This window comes from Equus caballus, chromosome 14 (assembly GCF_041296265.1).
Source record: "Equus caballus isolate H_3958 breed thoroughbred chromosome 14, TB-T2T, whole genome shotgun sequence".
Taxonomy (NCBI): Eukaryota; Metazoa; Chordata; class Mammalia; order Perissodactyla; family Equidae; genus Equus; species Equus caballus.
In genome coordinates, this window is record NC_091697.1 from 24,108,985 (window position 1) to 24,116,224 (window position 7,240).

A 7,240-nucleotide genomic window follows, 5' to 3' on the forward strand; every position below is an offset into this window, starting at 1 on the left:
CATGAATGTAGAGGTGGGAGATGACTGCATACCTTTGTCAAAACTAAAAGTTGGGTGAATTCTAGTTTATGTAAATTATACCTCAATAAAGCTAACTTTAAAAGAAGTGTTTGTAAAATACTGTAAAACGACAAAGAGAGTACTATCTTCTCTACCTGGGAAACACTGGGAAAGCTTCAGGAAAAGGTGAGATTTGAATTGGATCTCATCACAGAACAATTTTAAGGTACATAAGAAGTAGAAAACTGCATATAAGTAGTCTTATTCTGCATTGTAGCCTATGAGAAGTGGCGTCTCTGACTACAAAGGAAAACGCTTCATAAAAGGAAATTCATAGAGATGGATAATTAGTTCTTGGACAAGTATCAAAGACAAGTTGATCTTACAAGATTTCCCAAGACGGAATCAACTGAGACATATATTGCTGTTCACAGGGGAAATAAGCAAATAGGGTGAAAGAATTTTTGTGGTTTTTTTGAATTTATAAAGCAAATGAAAAGGAAAAGCAAGAGTTAAAAAAAGGGAAAAGAAACCCAAAAGGAATAAAGGAAAGGATGGAGGCAAGGAGGTGAAATACAGGCAAGGGACACACTACGTCAGAATCAAAGGTACCTTGGTACCAGCAGATTAGAAGAGAGAAGAAGGAGGGAGGTGTGTCAGACTTTAACGAGGGACTAAAAGAAAAACTAAAAACTAGGGGAAAAGAGATCAACGAAACCCAGAGCTACAGAGAAAAGAGATGGGAGACCTGACAGTATAGAGCAAGCCCAGGAGAATGAGGACAAGGGCAAAGTAAAAATGTTCTTTCCTCCTAAACCTCACAAAGTAATCACCTACTCTTCCATCTACCCCGCTCCCCACGCCTCTGCCTTAGTTGAAGCCTCCTCATACCAACCTGACCCCACACATCTTGTATACATTTTATACCTTGCTGACTGGACTAGAATGCTTCCTTCACTATCCTTCAAAACCCAGTGCAAGTGCCACCTTTCTGTGACCCTTCTCCAACTTTCCCATGCAGAGCCAGTAGTCCCTCTTCCACATTTTCAGAACATTTTGTTCTAAATATTATCATAACGTTGAACTGCAACGTCTGTCTGCTCTACTAGTCTACGCACAACTCCAGTTGAGGCTCCAACAGTAAGGACGAAAACCCTTACTAAAAAGCAGTTGAAAAAACTGCGGAGTCTGCCTCATCTTATACCACGCTAGCAGAATGCTAGAAGCCCTGCTGCTTTAAGGGATTCGTCAACGAATCTTTTGAACCAAAGTACATCCCACCCTATCCCTATATCCTCCCCCTACCATCAAGGACCTTTTCTTTCGTTTTATTTTTGTAATGCTTTAAACTTCTCTGTGAATGGCAATCATATAAGAGAGAAGAAGGCAGACTGCATCAGGAACGGTATGTAGCAGTCACAGAAGGGACTTGCTCAATAAAATAAAAGGAGCACCTTAAACTCTCCAAGAAAGAAGATTATACGGAAGAAAATCAGAGTACAAGAGTCTGAAGGACAAGAAATCAGCAAGCTCGTGAAGCTTTCATGGGAAACTGTCAAAGCCAACAATACCCAAAGATAAACGAGTAAAAATATAACTTTGTAACAGAAGATGTAAAAGTGGTTTTGATGTTAAAAGGACAGAATGATGGGATGACAGAGTTGCTGGGAATTAGTAGGGAGAAGAATAGTTTAGAAAGCTGTTTAGGGAGGAGAGCTCCCATACAGATTTTGGAAGAGAGGTCATGAACTAGTGAAAAGGCACACACGGCTTGGCTGGCGGTGGAACAGGATTGTACAAAGTATGACGGCAGCCCCCTGCATCAAACTCTCTCAAGTACAGCCCTTCCCACTGGAGTGAAGTAGACTCATCAGGAAGAATGATTTTACCAAAAATCATTTGCTTCCCCCCAAAAAAAGACCCTTCTATACACATGAACAATTATCCCAAACCTCCAAGAAATAAGAGGTTCCACTCACATTTGCCAAACACCCAGAGATCAAGTGTGCCAAGAGCTAATGACAAATCCAAAGGACAAAGCACAACTTTTTTCGTGCCTGGAAGGAATATTCAACAAGTCTAACTAATGGAATGTATCTGAAAACAAATTAACAAAAGAATGCAAGGGACTTTCAGACATCATTAAAATAGCTTCTCACACACACAGAAATAGCTTCTCTATAAACTTTCTTAAAAGAAAGGGTCAATTTTAAAATGAATGTTTCTTGCTCAGATGGTGATTAATTCCTCCCTTCCAACTAAGAAAAGCCCAACATCTCTACTAATAGTAGACTGACTTTGTTACCTTCCAGATAAGCAGCTTTCAGCAATTCACTCATTTATTTAAACAGTTCAGAGGCACTAAAAGGATTCAGGCACAGTGTGAGGCACTGGGAATACAGAAATAAGAGGCACACTCTGACCTCAAGTTGCTCACTAGTAAATGGATAGAGAAATACTGTAGAGTGGGGCTAATAAAGATAAACTGAGAGGCAATTAAGCTAAGAGAAAAAAAATCAAATCCAGATTTGAGAGGTAGTTCCAAGTAGCCCGAAGTATTAGCATATTCAAAGCACAAAAGCTTGAGAACACAATAACTAATAATTTCCCAATATCCCTCTATGAGGTAGAAAACATCATTAATCCCTACTAGTACAAATTAATAAACTGAAATGCCCATGCTCACCCAGCCAAACAGTAGGTTAACCAGAACCAGAAACAAGATCACCAGCCCCGTGACGCCTTCCAGTTTTAAGAGGTCAGTATATTCTCCTTTCTAAACTTTCATGCTTGCACTTGAAATCTAGTTTAAGTCAACAAAACTGGTGAAATACCACATAAAAACACAGCAAAAAGCTACCCACGAAAAAATTAAGTATTTGCCTGCATAATATTTTTAGGTTATAGCATCTCTGCTTCAGTGGGCACTTAGCACCACTTGACATTTTCTGAGGACAGGGAGGGGCGGCAACCTGCTATCTTTTGAGTCTTGTTTGAAAAAATATCCTACCCTATCTAGGTAATTCTATAAACATTTCAGGCAATGGCACAATCAATGTGGGCTTCCAAATTAAACGTCTCTAAGAGCTATGTGTGTTGACTAATCACTTGACTAACATCTCTCGAAACAGATGTACACAGTTTGATTAGGAAAGCTATGCTAAAAGCACTTTTAAACCTAAACAGGACCATAAGTTTGAATATATTAAGGTTCTTAAGTATCATATCTTAAAGCCAAAGTCTTTTCAATCAGAACGCATCTCTAAAATAAACAGGACTTAATATTCTAACATTTGCTTTAAACAGTTTTTCAGGAGAACATCTATTTGTAAATGAAATAAAAATCTAGAATACAACGTTGCCATGTGCTCTTACTCTAAAAACTCTTCAAGGCAAGAGATATGTACATTCTGCAAGTGCTCAAATATTACCTTAAGGAAATGTGTGTATATTCTGCAATATCGTAACATCTAAGTACTTAAAACACAATGACTGATGTCCTGGAACAGGGCTGACAAACTACAGCCTTCGACCATAGCCTGTTCTTATATATAAAGTTTTATTGGAATATAGCCCAAACATACTGAGTATGGCTGTTTTCATGCTACAATTTCTAGAGCTGAGTAGTTGTGACAAAGACTATACGACCGACAAGTCTAAATACTTACTACTTGACCCAGTACAGAATAAGTCTGTTGACCTCTATCACAGAATCATCAGAACCAATGATCTGACAAATTTATGTCTAGCCTAAGAGTTTATCTGCCCTGCAAGATGAACTACTGCATACGGTGAAAGAGAATTCTTACCACAAATATCCAACTACAAACCCACATAGAAACAAACCTCTGCTGATTCATTCAAAGTCATATAATTGTCAATCTTGACTAAAAACTAAACTTTAAAGGCAAAAGGTGAATTCAGTTCTCTTAATCTTTTCAAAATTGTGCTACGTTAATAGAATCAACATACAAGCTCATTGTACTTTTACTGTCACTTGTATTTAGTTCACCAGCACCAGGAACCATACTAGTTATTCCCTTACTCTTTAACACTGGCATCCAAGAACCCACACACCATGAACTAGTAAACTAAATAGGACACAGTCTTTGTAAAAGTTTGTCTTCACCTGCCGTAACAGATAGAGAATGGGATGTTAAGTGGAGCATCCAAAGTCTCTTCTTCTGGATCTATCCAGCCTCTTCTACGCTTACTAGCCTAAAAATTCCAAAGCTGCCGTATCAGTCATACAAAAGAACTTCACTCAAATAAGTCCTGTTGCATCTATTTGCCATTCCCAGAATAAGAGGAAAAATGAGCTATTATTTTCATTTGCTGCAAAAGTTGTATTTAAGAACTGAAGTCTATCAAATTATCAGGGACTATGTTTTTACATATCATTCTTAACAGAACTGTCAGTCAATCATATCACGTCAAATTAATAAAGAAATCGACAAATCATTTATTTACCAATTATTATTTTTCCCTAGTTAACAAAATAGGAGATAACGCAAATTTCTAAATAAATATAGTCAACTTGAATAGCCTCTGCACGCTACAGCTAAGGCGTGTTCCTACCCTAAGTGCTTAACCAAAGATGCATCAAAAGCCTGATACCCTTGACAATATCAACGCAATCACAGGTTGTAATCGGATGTTAACATAAAGCTAAACTAAGCATTTAATAAGGCTAACATGATGCCAAAATAATCACAAAACAAAGTAAAACAAGTGATTTTCTATTCACCCACGTCCACCCTCATCTTTGGTGTTTCTCCTAGCTATTTTGGGTTAAAAGAAAACGAGAAAAAAAATTTAGAAGTACAATCAAGTGACAGTTTATCACAGCTCATAAGATTTACACAGAGGTCTTATATTCTGCTTTTTTAAAAGAAATAAGTCAGATCTTGATCCTATCTCTCACCTGCAGGGTATTCGCAAGACAAAATCCTAAAGAACCTTCAAACCTAAATAATTTTCTCAAGGCTCAGTTTTCTCAAGTTGATTTACGTTCGCTACCAATTTACACGAGCAGTAGGGGCAAATCACTACTAAGACTAGGGCAAGCACAGAGGCCTGATCTTTAGAAGGTATTCTGATGAAAACATGGAAACCCCGCCCAGCCCTTAACTTTCTCGGCTTTTCTAGTCTTGGTTTTCTCCGTGCAAAATCCAGAAAAGCAGAACTTCCTCCTCACTGCCTGCCTCCATCTGAGGCCTGGTGCAGAAATTCAGACCGCTAGTTATCCAAGTACCTTCTTAAGGTAGTCTTAAGGCTCAAGCCCGCTCAGAAACAGCAGAAAGGTTTGCTTTCTCGGGTTAAAGGAGGGCAATTACAGGGTTTGGCGGCTGGGTTTGTCAGGAAGCGTAGGGCCGAGAAAGAGGGAGAATCCAGAGACTGAGCTTCATCTAGTCCCAGGAACCACCCCCAGGGGCGGCTAGACTGCCCTCGGTACTTCCCTGCCTCCTCTGCTCGGGTGGGGAGAGCGCTGGGTCGGGGTCAGGCTCCCCTGTGCTACTTCCTGGTCCGATCGGACTCGCCTTCGGACACCCGAAACGCCCCCGGCCCGGCTCCCTCGCCCTTTGCCCTGTCTCCTCCCCTCCCAGTGACCCACCACCATAGGTCCCCTCCCATCTAACATGGCCGCCCCACCCGGCCCACCCCCGGCACAGCCTAACCAATTGGGGGCCCGCGGCACCGCCTCCCCCACGTCCATTGGCGTGGCAGCCTCCGCCAGCCTGCCCCATTGGGCAGCATCGCCTGCCACTCCGCTCCGAGGGCTCCGCCTACGAGCCGCTTCAAGCTGCTTTGAGAAGACATATAAACAAATCCCGGGAGGGAGGCCCCTCTCGCCTGTCGCTGGGGCGGGGACGGGAAGGGGGAGCGGCTACCCCCGAGACACCCCTGCCTGGACCCCCCCAACCCCAGCCCGCGCCTCCTCGTCTCCTGCCAGCCCGGGTCCAACCTTCGTGGCCCCGGCCCTTCCTCACACGCCCCTCTCTCTCCTCCTCCCCCGCCAGCCTCGCCTCCCCTCCCTTCCCCGGCCCCTCCCACCCGCTCGCTTCTCTGACAGGCCGGTTGCCGGCAGCCACGGCCCCGGGCTCGGAGGCAGCGGTGAAGGGCCCAGCCTGGCAGGGCGGACGCCCGGCGCTGCCCACCCCTGGCCTAGCCTGCCGCCCGCCCGTGGGTCCCCTCCACCGCCGCCCCGCGCTTTTATATAACCGTCCCGGGCCGGGGGTGGGGGAGGGGACCGGAGCCCCCGTGACCGGCAGGCGGCAGCCTGCGGCCCGCGCGCCCCCAGACTCGGCCCTGGTCCCGGCCCCCGCCCCGCGCCGGCCCGGCCCAGAGCCCCGGCGCTGCTGCCTCCTAGGCCAGCGGCCCTCCTCCGCCCCCCGCCCGGCTCGTTCCCCAGCCCAGGCCCCTGGGGCACCCGGCGGCAGGCAGCGGGGCTCACCTGTGGGTGTGGGGGCGGCTCAGGGTCTGGGTCCGGTTCCGCTGCAGGGGCCGCGGCCCCTCTCCATGCTGCCTCGGGTTTGTTTTGTTTATGTCCTTCCTGACGGGTTCCCGGAAATCGCGTGACTCGCCCCCCTCACGTGGGCCGCGGCGAGGAGGAGGAGGGAGGCGGGGGCCCGCCGGCCTTGGGCCAATCGCGAGGCGTTCTGCATCCCGGCCAATCAGGAGCTCGGCCCGGCAGGGCACCCCTGTCACATGACACCGGAGGGGCGGGTTGCCGGGAAAAACCAGGAAGAGGGGGCGGAGCGGGGGCTCGGTGCCTGCCACTGCGGCGTGGGCGTGGGCCATCTGTGATACGGGGCCGCGCTCACGTTTGTAGAGAACGTTCGTTTACAAAGGTTTTCACGTCTAGCACTTTATCTGATCTACAGCTGCGCGGTGAGGCCTGACGTGTCCGAATGCCCATCTTACAGTTTACGTTCACTGAAAATTGCAGGGGGCTACGGGGACAGAGGGCGTTAACTTCGGAGGCGGAGTGTATCAACCTTCTGTTTCATGAATGTCCTCCCCATCTGAACCTCTTAATGCACTGAGAGGCTGACCTTGCCTTCAGTCGTTCGTTTGTTCATTCATTTATTCAACTAATACTTATTGCGCACGTATGCCCTCACACTGGGATCAATCGGATTGCACGCACCTTTAAGACAGAAGACCGGTACACAACTGTACACACAATGCTGCTAGAAGCGCCTAGACAAACAAGCCTTCGTAACACATGGGCCTGAGG

General features: G+C 45.9%; 1 protein-coding gene across 5 annotated transcripts in view; it reads right to left on the reverse strand.

Annotated features, from left to right (window-relative positions):
• The window catches only part of CREBRF (CREB3 regulatory factor), a 60,014-nt gene extending 53,403 nt beyond the window's left edge, over positions 1-6,611 (reverse strand). The window contains exon 1 of one of the 5 annotated variants that reach the window (XM_001502910.7): positions 6,455-6,611. The gene's annotated coding sequence lies outside the window, so the exon portion shown is untranslated. Of the gene's footprint in view, positions 1-4,924; positions 5,613-6,454 lie in introns of those variants that run through there. The other 4 variants (XM_023617227.2, XM_023617226.2, XM_070232907.1 and 1 more) reach the window with 4 other exon arrangements.
• Between the last annotated feature and the right edge of the window lie 629 nt (positions 6,612-7,240).